This window comes from Eptesicus fuscus, chromosome 21, assembly GCF_027574615.1.
Source record: "Eptesicus fuscus isolate TK198812 chromosome 21, DD_ASM_mEF_20220401, whole genome shotgun sequence".
NCBI classification, from domain to species: Eukaryota; Metazoa; Chordata; class Mammalia; order Chiroptera; family Vespertilionidae; genus Eptesicus; species Eptesicus fuscus.
In genome coordinates, this window is record NC_072493.1 from 9,137,652 (window position 1) to 9,152,728 (window position 15,077).

Here is a 15,077-nt window from a genome sequence, read left to right on the forward strand (position 1 = left end):
AATCAAAGCTCAACTCAACAAAATGTCTGACAGTTGAAAAGACCAATTGTCAAGTTAAATCACCTTTCCAAGAAATGGTAATCTTCTCAGAACACTTGGATACTCTTTAAAAATGTGTTGAGGAGAAAAATAATAAAAACAATCTCACAAGGCTATTAGTGTCATATTCTCATGAGTATTTTTAAATATAAAAAGTTTTAAAAAGAATCTATAGCCCTAACCGGTTTGGCTCAGTGGATAGAGAGTCAGCCTGCGGACTGAAAGGTCCCAGGTTCGATTCCGGTCAAGGGCATGTACCTTGGTTGCAGGCACATCCCCAGTGGGAGGTGTGCAGGAGGCAGCTAATCGATGTTTCTGTCTCTCTATTCCTCTCCCTTCCTCTCTGTAAAAAATCAATAAAATATGTATTTTTTTAAAAAGAATCTATAATAGCCAAAACAATCATTAAAAAAAAAAAGAAGTTGGAAAACTTAAACTACCTAATTTCAAGAAATACTACAAAGCTACAGCAATCAGGACACTGTGAAACTAAATTTAAAGATAGAATTAGAGCCCAGCCAGAGTGGCTCAGTGACCTATGAACCAGAAGGTCATGGTTTCAATTCCTAGTCAGAGCACATGCTGGGTTGCAGGCTCAATCCCCAGTAGGGGGCATGCAGCAGACAGTCAGTCAATGATTCTCTCATTGATGTTTCTCTCTCTCTCTCTCTCCCCCTCTCCCTTCCTCTCTGAAATCAATAAAAATATATATTTTTTTAAAAAGATAGAGACTAATGGAGCAAAATAGAAAGTCTGGGAATAAACCCACACAAGTATGCTAAATAGTTTTCAACAAAGGAATCAAGGTTATCCATTAGGAAAAATGTAGTCTTTCAACAAATGGTGCTCGCACAGATGGATATTTATATGGAGAGGAGAGAGAATTATCCCTGGACCCTTAATAAACAAAAATTAATTTGGGACTTCCAGTCAAGATGGGTGTAGGTAAATGCTGTACTCAACTCCTCCCATGAGCACTTCAAAATTACAACCAAACTACAAAACCACCATCATTGAAAACTGTCCGAAGTGCACAAGAAGAGAAGTCCTATCACTAAGGATATACAGAAGAAGCTGCACTGAGACTAATAGGAGGGGCACAGGCACAGATTAGGTCCGTGGTCGGCAAACTGTGGCTCGCGAGACACATGCGGATCTTTGGCCCCTTGAGTGTGGCTCTTCCACAAAATACCACGGCCTAGGCGAGTCTATTTTGAAGAAGTGGTGTTAGAAGAAGTTTAAGTTTAAAAAATTTGGCTCTCAAAAGAAATTTCAATCGTTGTTCTGTTGGTATTTGACTCTGTTGACTAATGAGTTTGCCGACCACTGGATTAGGTTGGTCCCACACCTACATATGGCCCTTAAAAATTAGGAGAGTTGTCTCTGAACTTCAGAAATCCCCCCTGAGGAGTGAGGTATCCCAACCTCATGTTAGGCCAGTGGTCGGTCTGAGAGTCAATCCCTCCATATAGCCATCAAGGTTCAACTACAACAGGAGGGCACACACAGTCTACACAAGGGATACAACTGGAGCATCCAGTTCAAGGAGACTGCATTCTGGGCCCCACAAGACACCTACTACATAAGGCAACTCTACCAAGACCACGAGAGGTAACAGCTCTGCTTAATACATAGAAACAAGCACAAGGAGGCAGCCCAAATGGGGAGACAAAGAAACATACCCCAAATTTTTAAAAAAACAACAACAAACAGGTGAAATCTCCAGGAAAAGAATTAAGTGAAATAGAAGCAAGCAATCTACCTGATACAGAGTTCAAAACAATAGTCATAAGGATGCTCAAGGAACTAAGAGAAAACTTCAACAGCGTAAAAAATATATAGAAATCATAAAAAGAACCAGTGAGAAATGAAGACTACAATTTAACTGAAAAGAATAATACATTAGAGAGAATCAACAGATTAGATGAAGCAGAGGGCTGAATAAGTGATTTAGAATGTAAGGTAGCAGAAAACACCCAGTCAGAACAACAAAAAGAAAAAATAATCCGGGGGTGGGAATGAGGATAGTGTAAGGAGGCTCTGCTCTGGTACAACTTCAAGCATTCCCATCATGGGGTGCCAGAAGGAGAAGAGAGAGAGCAAGAAATTGAAAACCTATTTGAGAAAATAACGATGAAAAACTTCCCTAACTTGGTAAAGGAAACAGACATACAAGTCCAGGAAGCTCAGAGTCCCTAACAAGATAAACCCCAGGTCCACACCAAGACACATCATAATTAAAATGCCAAAGATTAAAGACAAAGAGAGAATCTTAACCATTTGTACGCCATGAGCGTCTATAGACGCAAACGGCAGATCTTTTTAAATTAAATTCAAAGTATCGTGGCAGTTAACTGTTAAAAGCAGCAAGAGAAAAGCAGTTAGTTACCTACCAGGGAGCTTCAGGAAACATTTAGCTGACGTCTCAAAAAAATGTTGCAGGCCAGAAGGGATTGGCATGAAATATTCAAAGTAATGAAAAGCAAGGACCTACAACCAAGATTACTCTCCCAGCAAAGCTATACAGCAGTCACCAACCAATGGCCCATTGACCACTGGTGGTCCTAAGGTCCGAAAGGTTGGCAACCGATGATTTAGAATAAAAGGACAGATAAAGAACTTCCCAAACAAGAAAAAGCTAGTAGTTCATCACCACCAAACCAGTATTATAAAAAAGAAAAAAAAAAAGATTAAATATATGAGTGAAAAGATGGTAATAACTACATATTCTATATAATAAAAGGCTAATATACAAATTGTCCCTTCGACCGGGAGTTCAACCAGGAGGCGGGGCTGGCCTGCCAACTGCCTGTAGCCCCTCCCCCCGGCCAGCCTGGCCCGACTGGCCCTATCGAGGTGGGCTGGCGAGACCTCACCCGTGCAATGCATGAATTTGTGCACCAGGCCTCTAGTCTATTAATAATTAATTTAAATGTGAAAGGGCTAAATGCTGCAATCAAAAGCTATACAGTGGCTGAATGGATAACAAAGCAAGACCCTTACATATGCTATCTACAAGAAACTCACAAGATAGAAAGACACACAAACTAAAAGTAAAGGAATGGAAAAAGATATTTCATAAAAATGTAAAAGAAAAAAAAGCTGGGGTAGCAATATTTATACCAGACAAAATAGACTTTAAAGCAAAGGCTATAACAAGAGACAAAGAAGGACCCCGCAATTCTACTTCTGGGTGTTTATGTGAAGAAATCCAAAACACTAATTCAAAAAAACATTTGTACCCGTATGTTCACTGCAGCTTTAATTACTATAGCCAAGATATGGAAGTGAGACAGGCCAGTAAGCCAGGACAAGTAGAATAGGGAAACTGAGACATATAGCTGAACAAATTGGCAGAGCAATTTACAGAAAATACAGAAGGTCACCTCCCTAGAAATAACATCTAGGCCTCAATTGTATTTCAGCTTCAGACCTAGAAAAGCAGCAGGACCAGTTGCAATGACTAACGACCCCTGTTCTGACACTGACCAATTAGTGGAGACCACTACCCTGAAGGAGCACACCTAAAAAAACTGATGAATGTTCTACTGAAACCCTCCCCTAAGACCTCCCCTAAGATTCCAGCCTGCAAGAAAGAAAAGCCTCATGAAAAAGGATCCAGCAAGCCCTCTCCCTCTGGGGAATAGCCCCTGCCATTTCCTTTCCCTTCTTCCCTCTCTTCTTTGCCCACAACCATGCATCTCCTCAACTCTAAAGGACCCCACGAGGCTTGCAACCAGGGGAGCAATTGGCAGGGGCAGCTCATCCAAAGCTATTCCCCTGAACCTGTCCCCAAGGCCCCCTTTTCTCTGACTTCCCAGAGAGCCAAGGCAGCCCAGCCTAGGCTCTCCTGTTGCTTCTACTAAGCCCTTTCTTGTTTTACTGGACCCAGCTTTAATAAATGTTCTCTCACTGTCACGTGGACTTGTGTTGTGAAATTTTTCCTGCACAAAGTCAAAAACCCACACACTACCAGCTAGCCCTGTAGACCTGCTCTGGGCCAGGTCCCCTTTCCAGTAAGAGAAGCAACCTAAGTGTCCATCAATGAATGAATGGATAAAGAAGTAGTGCATATATACAATGAACATGACTCAGCCATAATAAAAAAGAATAAAATCTTGCCATCAACAACAACATGAGTGAACATGAAATTTGTTGAATGAAATTAAGTCACAGAGAGAAAGACAAATGTCATATGATTCCCTTATATGTGGAATCTATAAAAATAAACAAACAAGCAGAATAGAAACACACTCACAGATACAGAGAACATTTTAATGGTAGCCAGATTGGGAGAAGTGGGGGGGGGGGACCGGGGGCGGGGGAGAGGCTGGATTAAAAAGGCAAAAGGATTAAGACAAATTGGTAGTTATAGAATACTCATGGGGATATAAAGTACAGCATAGGGAATATAGTCAATAATCCTAATATATAAAAACCCTGGGTCGGAACGACCAGTAACGACCAAGGCTCAACCAACTGGAAGTCAGTCCTGCAGTCAGCTCTGACTGCTTCCGCTGCAGGTGCAGTGCCCCAGCACTGACTGCTGAGGGGGCTGCAAATCAGGGCAAGAGAGACGCCTGAAGAGAGAAGCAGGGACTGATCCATAGCCTCTGTGGCAGCTTTTGATCAGCACTTGCTTCTCTCTTTCTCTCCCAGTCTGGCCAGCAGCCACGCCTCCATTTCTCTCCAGGCCTCCACTAGGGCTGCTGATCAGCTCCGCCTTTCTAATCAGGCCCCGGTGATAGGCCCAGAGATGCTGACTGGCATAGGAACCGACCAATCAGAACCAAATCTGGGTCAACTGTGAAGAACCAATGGCTGCCTAGGAGGCGGAGCTTCTGACACTGACTGGCATAGGAACCGACCAATCAGAACCAAATCTGGGTCAACTGTGAAGAACCAATGGCTGCCTAGGAGGAGGAGCTTCTGACGCTGACTGGCATAGACACTGACCAATCAGAACCAAATATGGGTGCTGTGGGGAGCCAATGGCTGCCTAGGAGGCGGAGCTTTTGATGCTGACTGGCATAGAAATCGACCAATTTGAAGAAAATCTAGGTGCTGTGGGGAGCCAATGGTTGCCTAGGAAGTGGAGCTTCTGACGCTGACTGGCATAGAAACCAACCAATCAGAACCAAATCTGGGTGCTGTGGGGAGCCAATGGCTGCCCAGGAGGTGGAGCTTTTGATGCTGACTGGCATAGAAACCGATCAACCAGAACCAAATTGGCCAGCAGAGAAGGGCAGTTGGGGACGAGATCAGGCTGGCAGGGGAGGGCAGGTGGGGGCAACCAGGCCGGCAGGGGAGGGCAGTTAGGGGCAATCAGGCTGGCAGGCAGAGGCAGTGAGGGGCAACCAGGCCGGCAGGGGAGGGCAGTTAGGGGTGATCAGGCTGGCAGTCAGAGGCAGTGAGGGGTGATCAGGCAGGCAGGCGAGCAGGTAGGAGCCAGCGGTCCCAGATTGCGAGAAGGATGTCCGATTCTGGATCGGGCATCCCCTAAGGGGTCCCCAATTGGAGAGGGTGCAGGCTGGGCTGAGGGGACCCTCCCCCCCCCACACACACAAATTTTGTGCACCGGGCCTCTAGTATTGTAATAACTATGTAGGGTGTCAGATGGGTACTAGATTTATTGGGAGTGACCACTTCGTAAGTTATACAAATGTTTAATCACTATGTTGTACACCTGAAACTAATGTAATATTGTATGTCAACTGTAAATTAAAAAATACAATTTTTTATTGAGAAAATAGGATACAAAAAATTTTAACTTTTTTAATGGTTTTTTTAAGTATGTTTTTTATTGATTTCAGAGAGGAAGAGAGATAGAAACATCAATGATGAAAGAGAACCATTGATTGGCTGCCTCCTACACACCCATTACTGGGGATGGATCCCGGAACATGGGCATGGGCCCTAGACTGGAATCGAACCCAGGACCGTTCAGTCCACAGGCCGAAGCTCTATCCACTGAGCCAAACTGACTAGGGCTAAGTTTTTGTTTTTTTTAATCCTCACACAAGGATATCTTTTTATTTGTTTTTAGAGAAAGGAGAAGAGAGAGAGAAATATCAATCAGCTGCCTCGTGTACATGTCCCAACTCGAGATTGAACTCACAACCTGGGTATGTGCACTGAAAGGGAATAGAAGGCATGACTTTCAGTACATGGGACAATGCTCCAACCAACTGAGCCATACCAGCCATGGCGGGATAATAAATTTTTTTTTAATTAATTCAAAATGGGTTCAGCCCTAAACATCAGCAAAGATTTCTATCCCAAATATAAAAGAAACTCTCAAAATGCAAATTTTTAATGGACAAAACAATACAACACTTGACCAAAGAGGTATAAGAATGATAAAAAAGCATATTTGAAAAGGTGCTGTACTACATTGGGTACTGGAGAAATGCACATTAAGCCATAATAAGATACCTCTGCACACCTATTAGAACGGCAAAAATACCAAGTGCTGGGGAGGATGCAGAGCAACTGGAACACTCATACATTGCTGGTAGGGATGCCTCCTTTGTCGAACATTAGTTGAGCATAGTGATTTGGATCGGTTTCTGGGTTCTCTATTCTATTTCATTGGTCTAAATCAGTGGTCAGCCAACTCATTAGTCAACAGAGCCAGATATCAACAGTACAACGATTGAAATTTCTTTTGAGAGCCAAATTTTTTAAACTTAAAACTTCTTCTAACACCACTTCTTCAAAATAGACTCGCCCAGGCCGTGGTATTTTGTGGAAGAGCCACACTCAAGGGGCCAAAGAGCCACATGTGGCTCGCGAGCCGCGGTTTGCCGACCACAGGTCTATATGTCTGTTCTTGTGCCGGTACCAGGCTGTTTTGAGAACAGTGGCTTTGTAATACAGCTTGATATCTGGTATTGAGATCCCACCTACTTTTTCTTTCTCAGGATTGCTGCAGCTATTTGGGGTCTTTTTATATTCCAGATGAATTTCTGGCAAGTTCGTTCTAGGTCTCTGAAATATGCCATTGGTATTTTAACGGGGAGTGCGTTGAATCTATAGATTGCTTTGGGTAGTATGGACATTTTGATGATGTTGATTCTACCAATCCATGAACACGGTATGTTCTTCCATCTGTTTATGTCTTCCTCTATGTCTTTTTTCAGTTTCCTGTAGTTTTCCGAGTATAGGTCTTTTACCTCCTTAGTTAAGTTTATTCCTAGGTATCTTAATTTTTTTGGTGCGATGGTAAATGGGATTGCTTTTTTAAGTCTCTCTTTCTGTAAGTTCATTATTGGTGTATAGAAATGCCATAGATTTCTTGGCGATAATTTTGTATGCTGCTACACTGCCAAATTCATTTATTAAATCTAATAATTTTTTGATGGAGTCTTTAGGGTTTTCTATGTACAGTATCATGTCATCTGTGAATAAGGACAGTTTTACTTCTTCTTTACCAATTTGGATGCCTTTTATTTCTGCTTGTCTGATAGCAATGGCTAGTATTTCCAGTACTATGTCAAACAGGAGTGGTGAGAGTGGGCATCCCTATCTTGTTCCTGTTCTTAGGGGAAACGGTTTTAGTTTTTGCCCATAGAGTATGATGTTGGCTGTGGGTTTGTTATATATGGCTTTTATTATGTTGAGGTATGATCCTTCTATTCCCACCTTGCTTGAGAGTTTTTATCAAGAAAGGGTGTTATCAAGAAAGGGTGCTGGATTTTGTCAAATGCTTTTTCTGCATCTATTGATATGACTATCTCTCAATTTGTTTATGTGATGTATCACGTTTATTGATTTGTGGATATTGTGCCATCCTTGCATCCCTGGGATAAATCCTACTTGGTCATGGTGTATGATCTTTCTGATGTACTGCTGGATCCGATTTGCTAGAATTTTGTTGAGGATTTTGGCATCTATGTTCATGAGGGATATTGGCCTGTAATCCTCTTTCATTGTGTTGTCTTTATCTGATTTTGGTATTAGGGTGATGCTGGCTTCATAGAATGAGCTTGGAAGTGTTCCTTCCTCTTGAATTTTTTGGAATAGTCTGAGGAGGATAGGTTTTAGTTCTTCCTTGAATGTTTGGTAAAACTTGAAACTAGACCATCAACTTATACCATACACAAAAATAAACTCAAAATGGATAAAAGCCTTAAACATAAGACAGGAAACCATAAAAATACTAGAGGAATCCACAGGCAGCAAAATCTCAGACATATGCCGAAGCAATTTCTTCACTGATAGTGCTCCTAGGGCAATGGAAACTATAGAGAAAATAAACAAATAGGACTACATCAAAATAAAAAGCTTTTGCACAGCAAAGGAAGCCATCAACAAAACAAGAAAGCCCACTGCGTGGGAGAACATATTTGCCAATGTTATCACCGATAAGGGTTTAATCTCTGACATTTACAGGGAACTCATACAACTTAACAAAAGGAAGATAAACAATGCAATCAACAAATGGGCAATGGGCCTAAATAGATACTTTTCGAAAGAAGACCGAAGGCCAAGAGACATATGAAAACATGCTCAAAGTCAGTAATCACCCGAGAGATGCAAATCAAAACCACAATGAGGTACCATCTCACACCTGTCAGAATGGCTATCATCAACAAATCAACAAACGACAAGTGCTGGCGAGGATGCAGAGAAAAAGGAACCCTCGTGCACTGCTGGTGGGAATGCAGACTGGTGCAGCCACTGTGGAGGACAGTATGGAGTTTCCTCAAAAAACTAAAAATGAAACTCCCATTTGACCCAGTGATCCCACTTTTAGGAATATATCTCAAGAAACTAGAAACACCAATCAGAAAGGGTATATGCACCCCTATGTTCATAGCAGCACAATTCACCATAGCTAAGATTTAGAAACGGCCTAAGTGCCCATCAGCAGATAAGTGGATTAGAAAACTGTGTTACATCTACACAATGGAATACTATGCTCCAGTAAAAAAGAAGGAATTCTTACCATTTGCAACAGCATGGATGGAACTGGAGAGCATTATGCTAAGTGAAATAAGCCAATCGGAGAAAGATAAAAGCACATGATCTCACTCATTTATGGAATATAATGAACAACTTAAACTGATGAACAAAAACAGATCCAGAGACAGAGAAGCATTAATCAGACTGTCAAACCTCAGAGGGAAGGTAGGGGAGGAGAGGGGTAAGAGGGAGAGATCAACCAAAGGACTTGTATGCATGCATATAAGCCTAACCAACGGACACAGACAACAGGGGGATGAGGGCATGAGTGGAGGGGTTGGAGGGGCAATGGGGGGACAAGGACACATATGTAATACCTTAATCAATAACGAAATTTTAAAAAAAGGGCTGAATTATTGGAAGATGGATATAGCCTCTCAAGGTGACTACAATGAAGGGGCAACAAATTTTTAAATGTATAATATTGGATTTATTTGCTTAAAAATATTAGAATTAATCTCTTTTCCAATTCCTATGTAAAACCATAAATATGTAATTATATGTTAATACTTTAATATACAAATGACTGATGCTCAACTTCTAAACAAACTAGAATATTTCAAAGTAATGAAATAAGTGTGAGCTAATCATATAATAGATTTGTTTACTACATATACAATATTGAAGGAAGTCACTGTATGCTTGAAGACCAAATTAACAATTAAAGCTGATGTTAAAATCCAAAAATAAATAAATAAATAAATAAATAATTTTAAAAAGAAAGTCTATTCTGAAAATTCCAGCCATTTCAAGTCCTGCAGAAGAGAGCAAGAAATTTCTGTCTATATTTTGGCCAAAGCACTGAAAGGAGGAAGGCACACCACAGAAACTATGCTTTGGAAGAAACAGCTATTAAAACAATTACAAGCAAAAGGAAAAACTACTGGGGTACAGAATCAGGCCTAGTAAGTTTGCCTTTCCTCCTGTCCTTCCACAAAGACGACTTGGAGATCATGGTTTTATATATATACTAGAGGCCAGGTGCACGAATTTGTGCACGGGTTGGGTTCGGCCAGCCCATCTGCCCCACCCCCAATTGGGGTGGGCCGATCGGGGTGGGGCTGGCTGGGGGGAGGGGCCGCAGACAGTTGACCAGCAGGCCCCATACCCTGGTCGAACTCCTGAATTCCTGGTTGAGTGGACAATTTGCATATTAGCCTTTTAGGATATTTTTTAAATATATTTCTTTATTGATTTCAGATAGGAAGGAAGAGGAGAGAGATAGAAACATCAATGATGAGAGAGAACCACCGATCGGCTGCCTCCTGCACTGTTGGAAGCCGCCCATTGTCTTCACTAGCAGAGAGGTGTGGACAAGGAACCCGGAAGGCTGGTCAACCTTGACGCTCTGAAAGGTCAGAGCCAACCACCCAGTTTAGTTGAGACAGTGGTAGCTAAAGCAACTTCCACCTTTTAGTTTTATGTAAATTCTTGCTGATTGGCTATTATTGGAATTGCCTGCCTAAAGGCTACGGGTGTATTCCATAGTCTTAATAAAAGGGATAGCAAGGCCAGAGCTGGGTGAGTCCTTCCCCTTGAGTTGGGCTCCCGAGTGGCCCCCAATATTCCTATATTTATACTTTCTTGTCTAGTCTCTTTCATTTGTGTGCAGCCTCCTCCAGAGCCCGAACCCTGAACCACGTGGGTCATGGGGGGACAATCGCACTGCATGACCTCCACTGGGGATCGAGTCTGCAATCCAGGTATGTGTCCTTGGCCAGACTCGAAACCAGGACCCTTCAGTCCGCAGGCCGATGCTCTAACCACTGAGCCAAATCGGCCAGGGCTGGTGTTTTATTTTGAATGAAGAGGGTTTTTTTAAAATCCTCACTCAAGACATGCTTACTGACTTTAGAGAGAGGGGAAGAAAGAGAAAAAGAAACATCGATGTGAGAGAGAAACATCAATCAGTTGCCTTCCCATAGTCGGGGTGAACCACAATCTAGGTATGTGCCCTGACCAGGAATGGAACCCACAACCTTTCTGTGTACAGGACGATGCTCCAACCAAGCCATTCTGGCCAAGGCTTGAATTAAGATTTTTGAATGGTAGGTCAAAGTTCTTAAATCTTTCAAATACATACTCTAATATCACGATGTATTCCTCAAACAGTTTCTATAAATCATGGAAATCCCATTAAAGAAAAGAACATATCTTAAAAAGAAATATTAGAGCCAAAACAATAAAAGAAAGATCCTAATAATTAACTATCATTGTCATCCAAGCAACTCAGGGCAAACCATTTGACTTCTCTAAGCCTCTGTTCCATCAACTAAAAAATAAGGGCATGGAATTACCTCTAAAAATCCATGCAAACAAATATTTGATGAACACCTTACATATCATTTTATTTTCAGTTTGTTAATTTTAAAAGTATCATTCTCTATAAATCAAGTGTAGTCCCCCTAACAGATAAATACTGTCAAGCAGTTCTCTACAAGGAATCAACAAAATGAACTTCAATAAGGAGTAAATGTATCATATACTATACTTAAGTGAAATACAGCTATAAGTTTTCGAATCTTGAATTCAGCAAGGGGCAGGAATAAGGTCTACAATTTCTCATCCAAAACCTTTAAGGCAGAACTCAGAATTTTCTGAATTTTAGAAAGGTAACACAGTGTATATACTATATATCATAACTGGTCCACCATGTCTGGGGCAGCAGTTTCATTATCAAACAATAATTCTACAACAGATATGAATATTCACAGCAAAATAGAGAAATAAATATTAACAGCCTCATGTCTGGTCACATCTGAATTCAACACCAAAAGAATTATAAAGAACTCTTGGTTTTCGGAATTTTTTGGATTTCAGAACTGAGAAAAAGGATTGTGGACATTTATCCTTATTCAATGACCCTTATTATTGTTTAAAATGATGATCTTGAAGTAAAATTACCTGGATTTGAATTCCAGCTCTATCACTTATTAGCTGTGTCCTTGAGTAAGTGGCTTAACCTCTCAGAGCTTCCATCTTCTCATCTGAGAATACATGTGAAATTCGTAGCAGTGCTTGGTACATAATAAGCACTAAACAAATGTTGGCCATAATGTTGGCTATATAAACTACCCTTACATAAATTAAACTTGCACAAAAAACAAGTTACAGTAATATTTATAACGTTTTAAAACATGTAAAAGAATCTAGTCTAAAAATATAAAAATGCAGCAAGAGAATAAGAATATGCATGTGAAAGATAAAGATCAAATCCAAACAGTGGCACCTCTGGGAGGAGGGGGAATATGATCAGGGACAAAGTGATACAGAAGAGCCCTAATGGCTTGGCTCAGTGGTTGAGTGTTGACCTATGAACCAGGAGGTCATGGTTCAATTCCCGGTTAGGGCACATGCCTGGGTTGTGGGCTTGATTCCCAGTGAGGGCCATACAGGAGACAACCGATCAATGATTCTCTCTCATCTACACTAATAAAAGAGTAAAATGCAAATTGACCATAACTTTGCGACGCCCACCAGCCAATCAGGAGTGGTTATGCAAATTAACCCAACAAAGATGGCGGTTAATTTGCATACACAGGCTCTTAGTGGCCAGGGACGGGGCAGGTGTTCCGCACCATCCCCAGCCACTCCTGGCCTCTGGGCAGCGTGGGAAGGCGGAAAGGCGGCTCTGGGCTTGGAGCGAAAAAGCAGCTCCGGCTGGAACAAAGGCAGTGCCGGCAGCCAGGGGAAGGAAGGCCCATTCTTTCACTAATCTTCGTGCATCGGGCCTTTAGTCCTATATAATAAAAGGCTAATATGCAAATTGCCCCCACGGGAGTTCGACCGCTCACCATGATGTGCACTGATCACCAGGGGGTGGCGCGGAACGAAGGAAGGCCCTGGCCAGCAGCCGGCAGCCAGGGGAAGGAAGTCCCCAATCGGCCCTGATTGCCAGCCAGGCCTAGGGACCCTACCCATGCACGAATTTCATGCACTGGGCCTCTAGTCATTGATATTTCTCTCTCTCCCTCTCCTTTCCTCTCTGAAAACAATAAAAATACATTTTTTAAAAAGAAAAGGAAACAAAGTGATATAGAAGAGGCTTCAGCTATATTGGAGATAGTTTATTTCTTAGACTAGGTTGCAGTTAAGTGAATGTTTATTATTCTTAACATGTTTTATCTGATATATTTCCTATTAAAAGTTTAATTCAAACACATCTAATTTATGTAGACCAAATAGTCTAGAAAACATAATCTACTTGCTTTTGTTACAATGTTTTTGTTTTAGAAAAGGACACTGATGATAGTTTAAAACGTAACCTAACAGCAAGGGAAGAAACTAAAACAGCAGCAAAACAAAAAACAAACAAATAAATAAAACCTATATATAACAGAAATAATCATTCAAATAGAATAGCAAGATTAATAAATTCTAGAGATATACAACACTGTGCCTAGTTAACAATACTATACTGTAAAATAGAAAATTTGTTATGAGGCTAGATTTCAGGTTGTTTTCTTACAATTAAAAAAATAAATGTTTGTGCCCTTACATTATAAATATCTACCCTATAAAAAGTTTTATTTTTTTAAATATATATTTTATTGATTTCAGAGAGGAAGGGAGAGGGAGGGAGAGATAGAAACATCAATGATGTGAGAGAATCATTGATTGGCTGCCTCTTGCACACCCCCTACTGGGGATCGAGCCCACAACCCAGGCATGTGCCCTTGGCCGGAATCGAACCTGGGACCCTTCAGTCTGCAGGCTGACACTCTATCCACTGAGCCAAACCAGCGAGGAGCCTATAAAAAATTTTAAATGAGCCCTGGCGGGTGTGACTTTGTGGTTAGAGCATCAGCCCACTCATCAAAGGGACGTGGGTTTGATTCCTGGACAAGGGCTCGTGCCTGGGTTGCGGGTTTGATTCACACTTTGGTCACCTTGATCGGGGCCTGTGCAGGAGGCAACCAATCAATGTTTCTCTCTCTCTCTTCCCTTTTCTCCTTCCCTTCCACTCTCTCTAAAAAATCAATGGAAAAAATATATAGCCCAGCCCCTGTGGCTCAGTAGTTGAGAGTCAACCTATGAACCAGGAGATCACCGTTTAATTCGTGGGTTGTGGCCACAATCCCCAGTAGGGGGCGTGCAGGAGGCAGCCAATTGATGATTCTCTCTCATCATTGATGTTTCTCTCTCCCTCTCCCTTCCTCTCTGAAACAATTCTATATAATAAAACCCTAATATGCAAATCGAATGGTGGAACGACCAGTCGCTATGATGTGCGCTGGTCAGTGTGCTCCCACAGGGGAGTGCCACTCAGCCAGAAGCCGGACTCATGGCTGGCGAGCGCAGCGGTGGTGGCGGGAGCCTCTCCCGCCTCTGCTGCAAGTGGGCGGTAAGGAGTGAGGGGTCCCAACTGCAAGAGGAGGAGCAGGCCTAAGCTGGCAGGCGAACGTCCCTCAAGGGGTCCCAGACTGAGAGAGGGTGCAGGCCGGGCTAAGGGCTCTAGTAAAAATATATTTAAGCACTAGCCGGTTTGGCTCAGTGGATAGAGTGTCGGCCCACAGACCAAAGGGTCCCGGGTTTGATTCCGATCAAGGGCACATACTTTGGTTGCAGGCTCCGCCCCAGCCAGGGCCCTGGTCAGGGCTCACGCAGAAGGTAACCAATCGGTGTTGTTTCTCTCACATCAATGTTTCCTTCTGTCTTTCCCTCTCTCTTCTACTCTCCCTAAAAATCAATGGAAAAATATCCTCAGGTGAGGATTAACAAAAACATAATTATAAAAAAATAAATTTAAAAAGATAACAATTGTATCTGTGGAATAATCCATTTCTAAAAATTTTATAGTTCAGATACTGTCTGCTCATATTAACTGAACTACCTAATCCATCAAAAACTGAGAAAGATATGTTAAGTCTAACATTATGACTGTGTTTCTATTCATCTCTCCTTTTATATCTAAACATTTATATTTAGTAGTTCAATTATTTTTTTTCAATGCCTGTCCATATATTTTATATTCACATGGCTTGTACACTGTATCAAATTAAATGTCCCTCTTTAGGACAAGGATGAACAGAGAACACAGAAAAACTAAAAGTCTGACTTGTTAAGGTATA

At 41.7% G+C, this 15,077-nt stretch overlaps 1 protein-coding gene across 1 annotated transcript in view; it reads right to left on the bottom strand.

Annotated features, from left to right (window-relative positions):
• Window positions 1-15,077, bottom strand: part of AP1G1 (adaptor related protein complex 1 subunit gamma 1) — an 84,967-nt gene that overhangs the window by 57,139 nt on the left and 12,751 nt on the right. The gene's annotated exons all lie outside the window — the stretch shown is intronic.